Below are 18,540 nucleotides of genomic sequence, written 5' to 3'. Positions count from 1 at the left end.
TACTACAACCATCACCATTATAATCCTTTTAATAGAATGTTCTAATAAGCAGCCCTCCTTCATTAGACAGCAGAGCCCCATGTGAAACCCTGACGAGAGGCAGTGATGCTCCTCTGGGCGACAACATGAGGTTTCTGGAGGAGCGCCTTCTCCAATCCCGACGCAGCACACCACTGCTACGCCAGGACATACTTGGCCCCTGGCATCTCCCAGTCTGGCGAGGGTGAGGGCACTACAGCATAGCAGGACTGATAGAGTCCAGAGAGAGAGAGTGTGAGTGTGAGTGTGAGTGTGAGTGTGAGTGTGAGTGTGAGTGTGTGTGTGTGTGTGTGTGTGTGTGTGTGTGTGTGTGTGTGTGTGTGTGTGTGTGTGTGTGTGTGTGTGTGTGTGTGTGTGTGTGTGTGTGTGTGTGTGTGTGTGTGTGTGTGTGTGTGTGTGAGAGAGTTCTACAGCATGACGTGTCCCAGACAGTCCAGAGCATTTCTACACCGTTACCTAAGACAACTCTGTCAGACAACTCTGTCAGACAACTCTGTCAGACAACTCTGTCAGACAACTCTGTCAGACAACTCTGTCAGACAACTCTGTCAGACAACTCTGTCAGACAACTCTGCTATGTAATTAAACCATTTCTGTTCATTATTTCTTCGGTGGGCCGTGGTTAGTTAAATCCTTAATTTCCCATTTTTCAGTGTTAATTCCCTTTAAACCAGTCAGGCTGGCGCAGTAATGTAAGGAACGTCTTCCAGAGGTTGTGTGTGTGGCCATGTGCAGTGTGCAGGTCCTGGCTTAATTAACTAAAAGGGACTCAAATAAAACCCCGTCTGTCACCTAGGTCATTGTCGCCTTATTGGAGTCCTAGTCAGATTTGATTTATCTTTCTGATCCGACATCACTCAAACTCTAATCCTCACCTCCTCTCTTCCCTCGCTCCCTGCACAGAAAGAGTCAGCCGTGTCCTCAGTCAGTACTGAGTCTGTACTGGTTGTGAATCCATGTGGTTGGAGGTTATTTATGGGCTATGGTACTCTGTCTCACATATTCCTGTCTGCTCACTCATTTAAAAATAACTCCCTGGGGGGAATACATGCTCTTTCTGATGATGGCCATGTCAGGGGACTCTCTCTCTGTCTCTCTGTCTCTGTCTCTGTCTCTGTCTCTGTCTCTGTCTCTGTCTCTGTCTCTGTCTCTGTCTCTCTCTCTCTCTCTCTCTCTCTCTCTCTCTCTCTCTCTCTCTCTCTCTCTCTCTCTCTCTCTCTCTCTCTCTCTCTCTCTCTCTCTCTCTCTCTCTCTCTCTCTCTCTCTCTCTCTCTCTCTCTCTCTCTCTCTCTCTCTCTCTCTCTCTCTCTCTCTCTCTCTCAATTCAATTCAATTCAATTCAAGGGGCTTTATTGGCATGGGAAACATGTGTTAACATTGCCAAAGCAAGTGAGGTAGATAATATACAAAAGTCAAATAAACAATAAAAATGAACAGTAAACATTACACATACAGACGTTTCAAAACAATAAAGACATTACAAATGTCATATTATATATATGCAGTGTTGTAACAATGTACAAATGGTTAAAGCACACAAGTTAAAATAAATAAACATAAATATGGGTTGTATTTACAATGGTGTTTGTTCTTCACTGGTTGCCCTTTTCTTGTGGCAACAGGTCACAAATCTTGCTGCTGTGATGGCACACTGTGGAATTTCACCCAGTAGATATGGGAGTTTATCAAAATTGGATTTGTTTTCGAATTCTTTGTGGATCTGTGTAATCTGAGGGAAATATGTCTCTCTAATATGGTCATACATTGGGCAGGAGGTTAGGAAGTGCAGCTCAGTTTCCACCTCATTTTGTGGGCAGTGAGCACATAGCCTGTCTTCTCTTGAGAGCCATGTCTGCCTACGGCGGCCTTTCTCAATAGCAAGGCTATGCTCACTGAGTCTGTACATAGTCAAAGCTTTCCTTAAGTTTGGGTCAGTCACAGTGGTTAGGTATTCTGCCACTGTATACTCTCTGTTTAGGGCCAAATAGCATTCTAGTTTGCTCTGTTTTTTTGTTAATTCTTTCCAATGTGTCAAGTAATTATCTTTTTGTTTTCTCATGATTTGGTTGGGTCTAATTGTGCTGTTGTCCTGGGGCTCTGTGGGGTGTGTTTGTGTTTGTGAACAGAGCCCTAGGACCAGCTTGCTTAGGGGACTCTTCTCCAGGTTCATCTCTCTGTAGGTGATGGCTTTGTTATGGAAGGTTTGGGAATCGCTTCCTTTTAGGTGGTTGTAGAATTTAACGTCTCTTTTCTGGATTTTGATAATTAGTGGGTATCGGCCTAATTCTGCTCTGCATGCATTATTTGGTGTTCTACGTTGTACACGGAGGATATTTTTGCAGAATTCTGCATGCAGAGTCTCAATTTGGTGTTTGTCCCATTTTGTGAAATCTTGGTTGGTGAGCGGACCCCAGACCTCACAACCATAAAGGGCAATGGGCTCTATGACTGATTCAAGTATTTTTAGCCAGATCCTAATTGGTATGTTGAAATTTATGTTCCTTTTGATGGCATAGAATGCCCTTCTTGCCTTGTCTCTCAGATCGTTCACAGCTCTGTGGAAGCTACCTGTGGTGCTGATGTTTAGGCCGAGGTATGTATAGTTTTTTGTGTGCTCTAGGGCAACGGTGTCTAGATGGAATTTGTGGTCCTGGCGACTGGACCTTTTTTGGAACACCATTATTTTGGTCTTACTGAGATTTACTGTCAGGGCCCAGGTCTGACAGAATCTGTGCAGAAGATCTAGGTGCTGCTGTAGGCCCTCCTTGGTTGGTGACAGAAGCACCAGATCATCAGCAAACAGTAGACATTTGACTTCGGATTCTAGTAGGGTGAGACCGGGTGCTGCAGACTGTTCTAGTGCCCGCGCCAGTTCGTTGATATATATGTTGAAGAGGGTGGGGCTTAAGCTGCATCCCTGTCTCACCCCACGACCCTGTGTGAAGAAATGTGTGTGTTTTTTGCCAATTTTAACCGCACACTTGTTGTTTGTGTACATGGATTTTATGATGACGTATGTTTTACCCCCAACACCACTTTCCATCAATTTGTATAGCAGACCCTCATGCCAAATTGAGTCGAAGGCTTTTTTGAAATCAACAAAGCATGAGAAGACTTTGCCTTTGTTTTGGTTTGTTTGGTTGTCAATTAGGGTGTGTAGGGTGAATACATGGTCTGTTGTACGGTAATTTGGTAAAAAGCCAATTTGACATTTGCTCAGTACATTGTTTTCATTGAGGAAATGTACGAGTCTGCTGTTAATGATAGTGCAGAGTATTTTCCCAAGGTTACTGTTGACGCATATTCCACGGTAGTTATTGGGGTCAAATTTGTCTCCACTTTTGTGGATTGGGGTGATCAGTCCTTGGTTCCAAATATTGGGGAAGATGCCAGAGCTAAGGACGATGTTAAAGAGTTTTAATATAGCCAATTGGAATTTGTTGTCTGTATATTTGATCATTTCATTAAGGATACCATCAACACCACAGGCCTTTTTGGGTTGGAGGGTTTTTATTTTGTCCTGTAACTCATTCAAGGTAATTGGAGAATCCAGTGGGTTCTGGTAGTCTTTAATAGTTGATTCTAGGATTTGTATTTGATCATGTATATGTTTTTGCTCTTTATTCTTTGTTATAGAGCCAAAAAGATTGGAGAAGTGGTTTACCCATACATCTCCATTTTGGATAGATAATTCTTCGTGTTGTTGTTTGTTTAGTGTTTTCCAATTTTCCCAGAATTGGTTAGAGTCTATGGATTCTTCAATTACATTGAGCTGATTTCTGACGTGCTGTTCCTTCTTTTTCCGTAGTGTATTTCTGTATTGTTTTAGTGATTCACCATAGTGAAGGCGTAGACTCAGGTTTTCCGGGTCTCTATGTTTTTGGTTGGACAGGTTTCTCAATTTATTTCTTAGATTTTTGCATTCTTTATCAAACCATTTGTCATTGTTGTTCATTTTCTTCGGTTTTCTATTTGAGATTTTTAGATTTGATAGGGAAGCTGAGAGGTCAAATATACTGTTAAGATTTTCTACTGCCAAGTTTACACCTTCACTATTGCAGTGGAACGTTTTACCCAGGAAGTTGTCTAAAAGGGATTGAATTTGCTGTTGCCTAATTGTTTTTTGGTAGGTTTCCAAACTGCATTCCTTCCATCTATAGCATTTCTTAATGTTACTCAGTTCCTTTGGCTTTGATGCCTCATGATTGAGTATTGCTCTGTTCAAGTAGACTGTGATTTTGCTGTGGTCTGATAGGGGTGTCAGTGGGCTGACTGTGAACGCTCTGAGAGACTCTGGGTTGAGGTCAGTGATAAAGTAGTCTACAGTGCTACTGCCAAGAGATGAGCTATAGGTGTACCTACCATAGGAGTCCCCTCGAAGCCTACCATTGACTATGTACATACCCAGCGTGCGACAGAGCTGCAGGAGTTGTGACCCGTTTTTGTTGGTTATGTTGTCATAGTTGTGCCTAGGTGGGCATATGGGGGAGGGAATGCTGTCACCTCCAGGTAGGTGTTTGTCCCCCTGTGTGCTGAGGGTGTCAGGTTCTTGTCCAGTTCTGGCATTTAGGTCGCCACAGACTAATACATGTCCCTGGGCCTGGAAATGATTGATTTCCCCCTCCAGGATGGAGAAGCTGTCTTCATTAAAGTATGGGGATTCTAGTGGGGGGATATAGGTAGCACACAGGAGGACATTTTTCTCTGTTAAGATAATTTCCTTTTGAATTTCTAGCCAAATGTAAAATGTTCCTGTTTTGATTAATTTAATGGAGTGAGTTAGGTCTGCTCTATACCAAATTAGCATTCCCCCTGAGTCCCTTCCCTGTTTCACACCTGGTAGTTTGGTGGATGGGACTACCAGCTCTCTGTAACCTAGAGGGCAACCAGTGGGTCCGTCTCCTCTATACCATGTTTCTTGCAGGATGACAATGTCTGCATTACCGATTTCTTTGGTGAAGTCCGGGTTCCTGCTCTTTAGGCCAAAGGCAGATGACCTCAGGCCTTGGATATTCCAGGATGATATAGTGAAGGCTTTTTGTTCCATAAAGTGTCCAATGTTGTTGGTCGGGGTTTGGCCTCTCTCTCTCTCTCTCTCTCTCTCTCTCTCTCTCTCTCTCTCTCTCTCTCTCTCTCTCTCTCTCTCTCTCTCCCTCTCTCTCTCTCTCTCTCTCTCTCTCTCTGTCTCTCTCTCTCTCTCTCTGTCTCTCTCTCTCTCTCTCTCTCTCTGTCTCTCTCTCTCTCTGTCTCTCTCTCTCTCTGTCTCTGTCTCTCTCTGTCTCTGTCTCTCTCTCTCTCTGTCTCTCTCTGTCTCTGTCTCTCTCTCTCTCTGTCTCTCTCTCTCTCTCTGTCTCTCTCTCTCTCTCTCAATCCCCCTTTCTCTCTCTATTCATCTCTCTCTCTCGCTCTCTATCCTTCTCTTTCTGCATAAGGAAGACATTACCGCATGTCTCTGTCCTGAAATCAGTCCCATGTTGAAATAGCAGACGGACACTGTTTTCAACTTCTAGTCAGTCAGATCTGAGTTCAGACTAAAAATAAAAAATAAAAAGATACTGCTAAATTCCATTACTATGCAATAACAAAGCAATTACTAAATCACTATGTAATACCATGTTGTTACTGCAATAAATACAGTGTTACTACACAGGCCAAGATGGATGCCTGTTTTTATTCTCTCACCAACTCAAGGATGGAACACAAATGGAGATGAAAACCACATGTCCTCTGGAGTCATCTTTTTCTGTTCTACGTTTCATCTCGAAAAATGTTTACCTTTAACTACGTTTTACATTTTTGTCAGTTAGCAGACATTTACAGTAGCAAATAGGATTAAGTGGGCACATCGACAGTAACCTTTTGGTTACTGGCCCAATGCTCTTTATCGCAAGGCTATATGCCGCCCCATCAGCTTTTATAAAGGTCATCAAAATATATAACAAAGAAAGAAAATACACATATATTGTATATACAGTACTAGTCAACAGTTTGGACACACCTGAAATTACACATATGGAATCATGTAGTAACCAAAAAAAGTGTTAAACAAATCTATATATAATTTATATTTTAGATTCTTCAAAGTAGCCACCTTTTGCCTTGGTGACAGCTTTGCACACTCTTGTCATTATCTCAACCAGCTTAACCTGGAATGCTTTTCCAACAGTCTTGAAGAAATTCCCAGATATGCTGAGCACTTGTTGGCTGCTTTTCCTTCACTCTGCAGTCCAATTCACCCAAACCATCTCAATTGGGTTGAGGTCGGGTGATTGTGGAGGCCAGGTCATCTGATGCAGCACTCCATCATTCTCCTTCTTGGTCAAATACCTGTTACACAGCCGGGAGGTGTGTTGGGTCATTGTCCTGTTGAAAAACAAATGACAGTCCCCTCTAAGCGCAAACCAGATGGGATGGCATATCGCTGTGGTAGCCATGCTGGTTAAGTGTGCCTTCAATTCAAAATAAATTACAGACAGTGTCACCAGCAAAGCACCCCCACACCATCACACCTCCTCCTCCATGCTTCACGGCGGGAAACACCACATGCGGAAATCATTTGTTCACCTACTCTGCGTCTCACACAGACATGGCGGTTGGAACCAAAAATCAAAAATTTGGACTCATCAGACGAAAGGACAGATTTGTACCGGTCTAATGTCCATTGCTCGGGTTTCTTGGCCCAAGCAAGTCTCTTCTTCTTATTGGTGTCCCTTAGTAGTGGTTTCTTTAACAGTTGATGTTGAGATGTGTCTGTTACTTGAACTCTGTGAAGCTTTTATTTGGGCTACAATCTGAGGTGCAGTTAACTCTAATGAACGTATCCTCTGCAGCAGAGGTAACTCTGGGTCTTCCTTTCCTGTGGCGGTCCTCATGAGAGACAGTTTCATAATAGCGCTTGATGGTTTTTGCGACTAACTGACCTTCATGTCTTAAAGTAATCATGGACTGTTGATTCTCTTTGCTTATTTGAGCTGTTCTTGCCATAACATGGACTTGATATTTTACCAAATAGGGCTATCTTCTTAATATAACCACAACGCAACACAACTGCATTAAGCAGCAATTCCACAAATTCACTTTTAACAAGGCACACCTATTAATTGAAATGTATACCAGGTGGCTACCTCATGAAGCTGATTGAGAGAATGCCAAGAATGTGCAAAGCTGTCACCTAGGCAAAGAGTGGCTACTTTGAAGAATCTCAAATATAAAATATATTTTGACTTTTTTGGCTACTACATGATTCCATATTTCACAGTTTGATGTCTTCACTATTATTCTACAATGTAGAAAATAGTAAAAATAAAGAAAAACCCTTGAATGAGTAGGTGTGTCCAAACTTTTGACTGGTACGGTACTTTTGTATATAACTCTAAAAGATCAGTGGCGCTCATCATTGGACTATCATTTTAAACAAATCCTTGAGTTTCAAAAGCAGTCTTGTTTAGCTGCCCCATAAATCAGCCACAAGGCTCTATTCCAGACGGACCCAGTAACGGGCCTCCTCTCAAATATAAAACTAAGCCTTAGTCGGGCTGTAAGGCCGTACATATTTCATTAAATTTAGATTTATAAAGTTGAAATTGACGTCCCTTTAGGATACTGTGGTTCTTGGAGCGAGCCGGGGGCTGTGTACTGGCCCTGGTCCATCAGCCTGACAGGATGAGACACCTCTGGGGTGGGGGCCGAGCCACCAGCCTCCCCACCCCCTCCTCCTCACAGTCCTCCCTGGGTGAGCAATTAAGTGTGAATACCCGGCTCTGTGTCATTCCTTATGGCTCTAATACCCCGTCCCCTTCATTGAGCTTCTGAAGGGGAGGGAGCAGAGGAGAGAGAGGGAGCGAGAGAGAGGGAGAGAGAGAGGGTGAGAGAGAGAGCAGAACAGAGCAGAGCAGAACAGACCAGAACTGAATAGAACACTCCATTTTAATTAGCGGAACTAGAGACTCCAGATTAAAAGACAAAAGGAAAGAAAATCTCAACTTTCTCAACTGTCATTTAATAATCATCCTTTTTTTCACTTCTTTCCTTCCATTCCTCTCCCCTGTTGATTTGCAATGATGTGGAATTTCGAAATATTACATGAAGGTGACTTAGGTTTTATCAGTGTGGGGAGGTTGACTTTGTGCAGTGGTGATAAGATCAGTCAATGTGCAGGAAGGTTCTTATCTGTTTGTTGAGGGGGATTTCATATTATCTACAGTTGACATACGAACGTATGGTACATAGTGGAAAGACTCATAGTTTCACATTAATAATGGAAAGGAGGCGTATCGTGAAAAACTATTAATTTTGCATCCGTGCAGATGTGTTTAATAATCTTCCCTTTTTGTGTTCAATTATATAACCCTCTGTATAAAGACCTCTACTCTGTGTAGAGGTAAATCCGTGAAGACCTCTACTCTGTGTAGAGGTGGATCCGTGAAGAACTCTACTCTGTGTAGAGGTGGATCCCTGAAGACCTCTACTCTGTGTAGAGGTGGATCCGTGAAGACCTCTACACTGCGTAGAGGTGGATCCGTGAAGACCTCTACACTGCGTAGAGGTGGATCCGTGAAGACCTCTACTCTGTGTAGAGGTGGATCCGTGAAGACATCTACTCTGTGTAGAGGTGGATCCGTGAAGACACCTACTCTGTGTAGAGGTGGATCCGTGAAGACCTCTACTCTGTGTAGAGGTGGATCCGTGAAGACCTCTACTCTGTGTAGAGGTGGATCCCTGAAGACCTCTAGTCTGTGTAGAGGTGGATCCGTGAAGACCTCTACACTGTGTAGAGGTGGATCCGTGAAGACCTCTACACTGTGTAGAGATGGATCCGTGAAGACCTCTACTCTGTGTAGAGGTGGATCCGTGAAGACCTCTACTCTGTGTAGAGGTAGATCCGTGAAGACCTCTACACTGTGTAGAGGTGGATCCGTGAAGACCTCTACACTGTGTAGAGGTGGATCCGTGAAGACCTCTACTCTGTGTAGAGGTGGATCCATGAAGACCTCTACTCTGCGTAGAAGTGGATCCGTGAAGACATCTACACTGCGTAGAGGTGGATCCGTGAAGACCTCTACACTGCGTAGATAGTCAATTTCATTTGTGACATTGAAAACATGCGTTTACATGCAGAACATCATATACAGCAACATTAATCACATCACGGAGCGTTGGGGTTTTTGTTGCCTGGCTTAAGTTCACAAATTCAACTAATCTCCAAGACCGACATCATCCAACCTACACAAAGCTGCTATTTTACACTTTGACACAAATGCTACTCAGAATTCATAGAAAGGAGCTTTTCTCTTATACATCTATGGGTGCTACTGAAGCTGGGATATAAAAGCATTCTGAACTCAATCTGAACTCATTCCAGCAAAAGTGAAAATGACACGCTGAATTTTTGCAGCATCTTCTGTTGTCAGACCCCATGAACGTTTCGATTACAGTGTGTACAAACACTGCGCCGAAAAAGAGCATAAATCGCGCAGACATTTTCCAGATAGAATGGCTGTAAAATGGGCTCTATAAGCATTATTTGCTAGTCAAATGTGACCAAAACCTGAATATATCAGCTGTTGACGTGTATGGAAATGTTAGTCGATTTCTGCCTGTACTTAAGTGCACTCTCGCCTGTTGTGCCTCACAAACAAACCTCAATCTATTTCCAGAGCTCTTTAAAGCAGAGCACTCAATTGACGGGAGAAAAGCTGATTGACTCATCTGAGGCCATGTTAATATTATGTTGTCTCTCTGGACATCTCTCTCTCTCTGTCTCTCTCTGTCTCTCTGTCTCTACCTCTCTGTCTCTCTTTCTCTTCATTCAATTTAAATTCAATTTAAGGGCTTTATTGGCATGGGAAACATATGTTTACATTGCCAAAGCAAGTGAAATAAACAATACCATTTTTTACAGTAAACATTACACTTACAAAAGTTCCAAAAAAATAAACACATGTCATATGTCATATTATGTGCAAATAGTTAAAGCAAAAGGGAAAACAAATAAATATACATAAAAATGGGTTGTATTTACAAAGGTGTTAGTTCTTCACTGGTTGCCCTTTTCTTGTGGCATCAGGTCACAAATATTGCTACTGTGATGGCACACTGTGGTATTTCACCCAAAACATATGGGAGTTTATCAAAATTGGGTTTGTTTTCTAATTCTTTGTGGGTCTGTGTAATCTGAGAGAAATATGTGTCTCTACTATGGTCATACATTTGACAGGAGGTTAGGAAGTGCAGCTCAGTTTCCACATCATTTTGAGGGCAGTGTGCACATAGCCTGTCTTCTCTTGAGAGCCAGGTCTGCCTACGGCAGCCTTTCTCAATAGCAAGGCATTGCTCACTGAGTCTGTACATAGTCAAAGCTTTCCTTAAGTTTAGGTCAGTCACAGTGGTCAGGTATTCTGCCACTGTGTACTCTCTGTTTAGTGCCAAATAGCATTCTAGTTTGCTCTGTGTTTTTTGTTCAATCTTTCCAAAGTGTCAAGTAATTATATTTTTTATTTCTCATGATTTGGTTGGGTCTGACTGTGTTGCTGTCCTGGGTCTCTGTGGGGTCTCCCTGGAATGGTGCCAGAAGAATTGGCAGCTGTTTTACGGGCGCCCAACCAATTGTGCTATAATGTGTTTTTTTTTCGGGTTGTGTGTAACTTATTTTGTACGTAATGTTTCTGCAACCGTATCTTATGGCAAAAAATACCTTCTGGATATCAGGACAGCGATCACTCACCTTGGAATAGACAAAGATTTTTTTCTACAACAAGGAGGATGCACAGGACATTCTCCAAACACCCGACAGGGCCGACAACCCCGTTATTTGCAAGAGGAAGCGACGCAGGTACAGAGGACAAAGAGCCGGATGCCTGGTCAGGACCCGGAGAAGGCGAGTGGGAAAGCTGCCATTACCGTCAATACTACTCGCCAACGTGCAATCATTAGACAATAAATTAGACGAGGTACGATCACGAATATCCTACCAACGGGACATCAAAAACTGTAATATCCTATGTTTCACAGAATCATGGCTGAATGACGACATGGATATTCAGCTAGCGGGATATACGCTGCACTGGCAAGATAGAACAGCACACTCCGGTAAGACGAGGGGGGGCGGTCTGTATATATTTGTAAACAACAGCTGGTGCACGAAATCTAAGGAAGTCTCTAGATTTTGCTCGCCTGAAGTAGAGTATATTGTGATAAATTGCAGGCCACACTACTTGCCTAGAGAGTTCTCAGCTATACTTTTCGTGGCTGTTTATTTACCACCACAGACAAATGCTGGCACTAAGACCGCACTCAGTCAGCTGTATAAGGAAATAAGTAAACAGGAAACCACTCACCCAGAGGCGGCACTCTTAGTGGCCGGAGAATTTAATGCAAGGAAACTTGGATCAGTTCAACGAAATCTCTATCAACATGTTAAATGTCCAACCAGAGGGAAAAAATTCTAGATCACCTGTACTCCACACACAGAGACGCGTACAAAGCTCTCCCTCGCCCTCTATTTGGTAAATCCGACCACAACTCTATCCTCCTGATTCCTGCTTACAAGCAAAAACTAAAGCTGGAAACACCAGTGACTCAGTCTATAAAAAAGTTGTCAGATGAAGCAGATGCTAAACTACAGGACTGTTTTGCTATCACAGACTGGAACATGTTCCGAAATTCTTCCGATGGCATTGAGGAGTACACCACATAAGTCATTGGCTTTATCAATAAGTGCATCGAAGACGTCGTCCCCACAGTGACTGTACGTGCATACCCCAACCAGAATCCATGGATTACAGGCAACATTTGTACTGAGCTAAAGGGTAGAGCTGCCGCTTTCAAGGTGCAGGACTCTAACCCGGAAACTTACAAGAAATCTTGCTATGACCTGAAACGAACCATCAAACAGGCAAAGCGTCAATACAGGGCTAAGACTGAATCATACTACACCGGCTCCGACACTCGTCTTATGTGGCAGGGCTTGCAAACTATTACAGACTACAAAGGGAAGCACAGCCGCAAGCTGCCCAGTGACACGGGCCTACCAGATGAGCTAAATCACTTCTATCCTCGCTTCGAGGCAAGCAACACTGAGGCATGCATGAGAGCATCAGCTGTTCCGGACGACTGTGTGATCACGTTCTCCGTAGCTGATGTTAGTAAGACCTTTTAAACAGGTCAACATACACAAGGCTGCGGGGCCAGACGGATTACCAGGACATGTGCTCCGGGCATGTGCTGACCAACTGGCAGGTGTCGTCACTGACATTTTCAACATGTCCCTGATTGAGTCTGTAATGCCAACATGTTTCAAGCAGACCACCATAGCCCCTGTGCCCAAGGACACAAAGGCAACCTCCCTAAATGACTACAGACCCATAACACTCACGTCCGTAGCCATGAAGTGCTTTGAAAGGTTGGTCATGGCTCACATCAACACCATTATCCCAGAAACCATAGACCTACTCCAATTTGCATACCGCCCAAACAGATCCATAGATGATGCAATATCTATTGCACTCCACACTGCCCTTTCCCATCTGGACAAAAGGAACACTTATGTGAGAATGCTATTCATTGACTACAGCTCAGCGTTCAACACCATAGTACCCTCAAAGCTCATCACTAAGGTAAGGATCCTGGGACTAAACACCTCCCTCTGCAACTGGATCCTGGACTTCCTGATTGGCCGCCCCCAGGTGGTGAGGGTAGGTAGCAACACATCTGCCATGCTGATCCTCAACACTGGACCTCCCTAGGGGTGCGTGCTCAGTCCCCTCCTGTACTCCCTGTTCACCCACGACTGCATGGCCAGGCATGACTCCAACACCATCATTAAGTTTGCAGACGACACAACAGTGGTAGTCCTGATCACCAACAACAACAAGACAGCCTATAGGGAGGAGGTCAGAGACCTGGCTGGGTGGTGGCAGAATAACAACCTATCCCTCAACGTAACGAAGACAAAGGAGATGATTGTGGACTACAGGAAAAGAAGGACCGAGCACACCCCTATTCTCATTGACGGGGCTGTGGTGGAGCAGGTTGAGAGCTTCAAGTTCCTTGGTGTCCACATCACCAACAAACTAGAATGGCCCAAACACACCAAGACAGTCGTGAAGAGGGCACGACAAAGCCTATTCCCCCTCAGGAAACGAAAAAGATTTGGCATGGGTCCTGAGATCCTCAAAAGGTTCTACAGGTGCAACATCGAGAGCATCCTGACTGGTTGCGTCACTGCCTGGTACGGCAATTGCTCGGCCTCCGACCGCAAGGCACTTCAGAGGGTAGTGCGTACGGCCCAGTACATCACTGGGGCTAAGCTGCCTGCCATCCAGGACCTCAACACCAGGCGGTGTCAGAGGAAGGCCCTAGAAATTGTCAAATACCCCAGCCACCCCAGTAACAGACTGTTCTCTCTACTATCGCATGGCAAGCGGTACCGGAGTGCCAAGTCTAGGACAAAAAAGCTTCTCAACAGTTTTCACCCCCAAGCCATAAGACTCCTGAACAGGTAATCAAATGGCTACCCGGACTATTTGTGTGCCCCCCCCCCCCCCAACCAAACTCTCTTGTACGCTGCTGCTACTCTCTGTTTATCATATATGCATAGTCACTTTAACTATACATTCATGTACATACTACCTCAAACAGCCTGACTAACCGGTGTCTGTATGTAGCGTCGCTACTTATATAGCCTCGCTACTGTATATAGCCTGTCTTTTTACTGTTGTTTTATTTCTTTACTAACCTATTATTCACCTAATATATTTTTTGCACTATTGGTTAAAGCCTGTAAGTAAGCATTTCACTACACATGTTGTTTTCAGCGCACGTGACAAATAAACTTTGATTTATTTTGATTTGTTTGTGTTTGTGAACAGAGTCCCAGGACCAGTTTGCTTAGGGGACTCTTCTCCAGGTTCATATCTTTGTAGGTGATGGTTTTGCTATGGAAGGTGTGGGAATCACTTCCTTTTAGGTGGTTGTAGAATTTAACAACCTGAGTATACAAATTAATGGAAAGTGGTGTTTGGGGAAAAACATACAACATTATAAAATCTATGTACACAATCAACAAGTGTGCGGTTAAAATTGGCATAAAACACAGTGTCGTGGAGTGAGACAGGGATGCAGCTTAAGCCCACCCTCTTCAACATTTATATCAACGAATTGGCAAGGGCACTAGAACAGTCTGCAGCACCCGCCCTCACCCTACTAGAATCTGAAGTCAAATGTCTAAGGTTTGTTGATGATCTGGTGCTTCTGTCCCCAACCAAGAAGGGCCTACAGCAGCGTCTAGATCTTCTGCACTGATTGTCAGACCTGGGCCCTGTAATCTCAGTAAGAAATCTCAGTAAGACAAAAAATAATGGTGTTCCCAAAAAGGTCCAGTTGCCAGGACCACAAATACAAATTCCATCTAGACACCATTGCCCTAGAGCACACAAACTATACTTACCTCTGCATAAATATCAGCGCCACAGGTAACTTCTACAAAGCTGTGAACGATCTGAGAGACAAGACAAGAAGGGCCTTCTATGCCATCAAAAGGAACATAAAATTAGACCAATTAGGATCTGGTTAAAAATACTTGAATCAGTTATAGAACCCATTGCCCTTTATGGTTGTGAGGTCTGGGGTCTGCTCACCAACCAATAATTCACAAAATGGGACAAACACCAAATTGAGACTCTGCTTGCAAAATTCATCAAAAATATCCTCAGTGTAACAACGTAAAACACCAAATAATGCATGCAGAGCAGAAATAGGCTGATACCCGCTAATTATCCAAATCCAGAAAAGAGCTGTTGAACCACACGTTTTCAATGGGTTTCAAGTCCGGAGACTGAGAGGGCGTTGCAAAATGTTGATTATGTGGTCAGTTAACCATTACTTTGTCCTTTTTGATTAGTGTCACGCCCTGACCTTAGAGATCATTTTTATGTCTCTATTTTGGTTTGGTCAGGGCATGAGTTGGGGTGAGCATTCTATGTCTGGTGATCTATGTTTTCTTTTCTGTGTGTTTGGCCGGGTGTGGTTCTCAATCAGAGGCAGCTGTCTATCGTTGTCTCTGATTGAGAACCATACTTAGGTAGCCTTTTTCCACCTGTGTGTTGTGGGTAGTTGTTTTCTGTTTTGTGTTGTTGCACCAGACAGGACTGTTTCGTTTCGTTCACTCTCTTTGTTGTTTCAGTGTTCAGTTTATTTATTAAATTACAATGAACACTTACCACGCTGCATTTTGGTCACCTTCTTTCCAGGACGATCGTTACAATTAGTGCTTGGGGTTATTGTCTTTCTGGAAGATACACTTCAGGCTAATTTTCAGCCTCCTGCAGAGGCAACCAAATGTTGGCTAAAATGTCCTGGTTCTTGGAAAAGTTAATGATGGCATTGACCTTAACAAGGGCCCCAAGACCAGTGGAAGCAAAACTGCCCCATAGCATCAAAGATCCACCACCATATTTTACATTAGGTATGAGACATACTTTTTTTATACACTGAATGTTCAAAACATTAGGAACACTTGTTCTTTCCATGACAGACTGACCAGGTCTGAATGGGCAAGACAAAATATGTATGTGCCTTTGAACAGGGTATGGTAGTAGGTGCCAGGTGCACCGGTTTGAGTGTGTCAAGAACTGCAATGCTGCTGGGTTTTTCACAGTCAACAGTTTCCCGTGTGTATCAAGAATGGCCCACCAACCAAAGGACATCCAGCCAACTTGACAACTGTGGAAGGCATTGGAGTCAACATGGGTCAGCATCCCTGTGAAATGCTTTCAACACCTTGTAGAGTCCATGCCCTGACAATTGGAGGCTGTTCTGAGGGCAAAGGGGGGTGTTCATGTTTCATACACGTCGTGTATATGCATCCTTCTTGACACCAAAACCACCACTGGTGTGCGTGGCCAAAGAGATCTATTTCAGCGCCATCTGACCATAGCACCGATTCCAATCGAAGTGGCAGGCTCTACGGACTTGAAATCCTTAAAAACCTGTGCACTGTAAAATGAATAAGTGCTTTGTAACACAAACTAAAAAGGAGGTGGAACGTTAACTGCTGGAGTATTGAAACACACGATTGTGAGGGTCTTGGGATAGATTTAAAGTGTACTGAAACATTCATCCTGAGGTGTTCTGAAACATGGTGTTATAACACCACTTAATCAAGAGTTGTGCAACACTTTTGACAGAGACTCGGAGCACTAACCCAGAAAAGATTGAACACACTTATGGTGTTTTGAGTCCTGTATACAGTGCAGAATTATATCCCTTCTCTGTTGGTGTTGTTTCAACTCTCTCAAGCTCCTAAACACTATGATGCTGTTTCCATTGGGCCAGTAACCGAAAGGTTGCTGGATCGAATCCCCAAGCTGACAAGGTAAACATCTGTTGTTCTGCCCCTGAGCAAGGCAGTTAACCCAATGTTCCCCGGTCGCCGAAAACGTGGATATCGATTTAAGGCAGCCCCCCCGCACCTCTCTGATTCAGAGGGGTTGGGTTAAATGAGGAAGACACATTTCAGTTGAAGGCATTCAGTTGTACAACTGACTAGGTTTCCCTCTTTCCCCAATCCAGTCTAGTGCAGAATTAGATGTCTTCTCTGTTGGTGTTGTTTCAACTCTCTCAAGCTCCTAAACACTATGATGCTGTTTCCTATCCAGTCTAGTGCAGAATTAGATATCTTCTTCTGGACTTTCCAAATACTGTAAATGGGAGTCTCTCCTCTTATTGTGTATTTCCTGCTCTTATATGGTGTGCTGATGAACTCATTGGTATTTTTAAAAGGTTAAATACACTATTATGCTCAAACAAAGGACAAGAGAAAAGAGTTGTGAAAATACAAGGATAATAACTAATGAGTAGAAAATTACTTTTTCAAGACATGATTGCACTATGAAATGCTTAGAATTGTATTAGAAAATCATCCTAATGACGACATTAACAGGTCTTAAACATTAAACAAGATTTCAAAGATCTGTAGGGTAATCAGAAATGTGCCTTTATGTTTCATATTCACGGGTGAAAAATACAGGCAATGGCCGCTAATGTTAGCAGTAGCACTCATACAAAACTTCAGCCCAGGTCTCATTGTGATCCATTATAATAATGTATCTAACCTGAAACTTTATGTTCAGATGGTACATAGCATGAAAGCTTGTTCAGATCAATTGAATCACAGTACAGTTAGACGATATGATTGACAGTTCAGTTGGCATTAGTCTGTGATCCTGGTATTGATTAGCTCTGGATAGGATTGGCTAGCCGGTGGGTAACATAGTATGTATGTATGTTTGTCTGCAGGAAGACAGAAAAAGCAAATAATAACAAGCAATAGTGATAGTGCATGAATACATAATTAGGTTATCATATTCTATAATATTAATACATGGCAATATGAATACAATTATTTAACATGAATAGAAATATGCAATAAGTTAATACAATATGAATGTCAAAAGTGGGATGCAATTACATGTGGTGTGGTAGGCCACAGCTAGAACAAGCTAAAATGTGGCTGTATAGTGTAGCACATAGCACGTGGGGTACACAAACAGTAGATAAAACTCAAAGCTCGTCGGCAAACAAGCCAGCAGTATTAACTCAAAAGCTGGACTTAATTTGCATGTAAAACAAGGTGCAAACAATGGCATGTTTCAATTAAGCACTGCAATAGATTTCTCGTTCTTTTTTTATTTTCTTGCGAAAGTCATTTCTCATGCATCCAATCTGAACCGCTACACTTTTCTGTGTACATGGAGTACTTTGAGAAGTGTTTGCTTTATATTTGTGTTCAGTATACGTCTACACTCTTAGAATTTTTTTTTTTTTTTGGAGTATAGCATCAAGAAAACAGTTCAATGAATCAAAATCAAATTTTTTTACTTAGACTATTAGTATTAGTAACCAAAATGCTACACAAAACAAATGTTCTTATTGAGTGAATTACTTTTCTGTTTCCTTCTTCAATGTCATAACATTGTGTACTCACGTTTTCATTGACACTTACTTTCTTTGATTGTTTTGGAGCTTTTGGTGTGCTTTCACCTGTCTGAGTTCGTGAAGGACCCGAATAGAGGGGAGGCGCATGCAAACTGATTACTGTTTGCCATAGAGTTTGCCAGAGGGCACACCGGCCCACGAATCCTCTCCCTCCACCACAATGCTTCAGACTTAGGCAATTCTGAACATTTTCCATAGTGCCTATTCAGACTTGAGATAAGTTGATTTAACTTTAACGTTTTAGGCTCAGTGCTCAGTGCCTTTATCCTCTCAAGGGGAGGGTGCCGGAGTATTGAAAGCAGGACTGCCAATACATTTTACCCCTATATTTTAAAGATTTTGTTGTATTACTTGTTAAAACCTGTTTGGGATAGGGGGCAGCATTGGGACGTTTGGATGAAAAGCGTGCCCAGAATAAACTGCCTGTTACTCAGGCCCAGAACCTAGAATGTGCATATAATTAGTAGATTTGGATAGAAAACACTCTAACATTTCCAAAACTGTTAA

This window comes from Salvelinus alpinus, chromosome 16, assembly GCF_045679555.1.
Source record: "Salvelinus alpinus chromosome 16, SLU_Salpinus.1, whole genome shotgun sequence".
Lineage (NCBI taxonomy): Eukaryota > Metazoa > Chordata > Actinopteri > Salmoniformes > Salmonidae > Salvelinus > Salvelinus alpinus.
Note: the sequence above shows the minus strand (reverse complement) of the source record.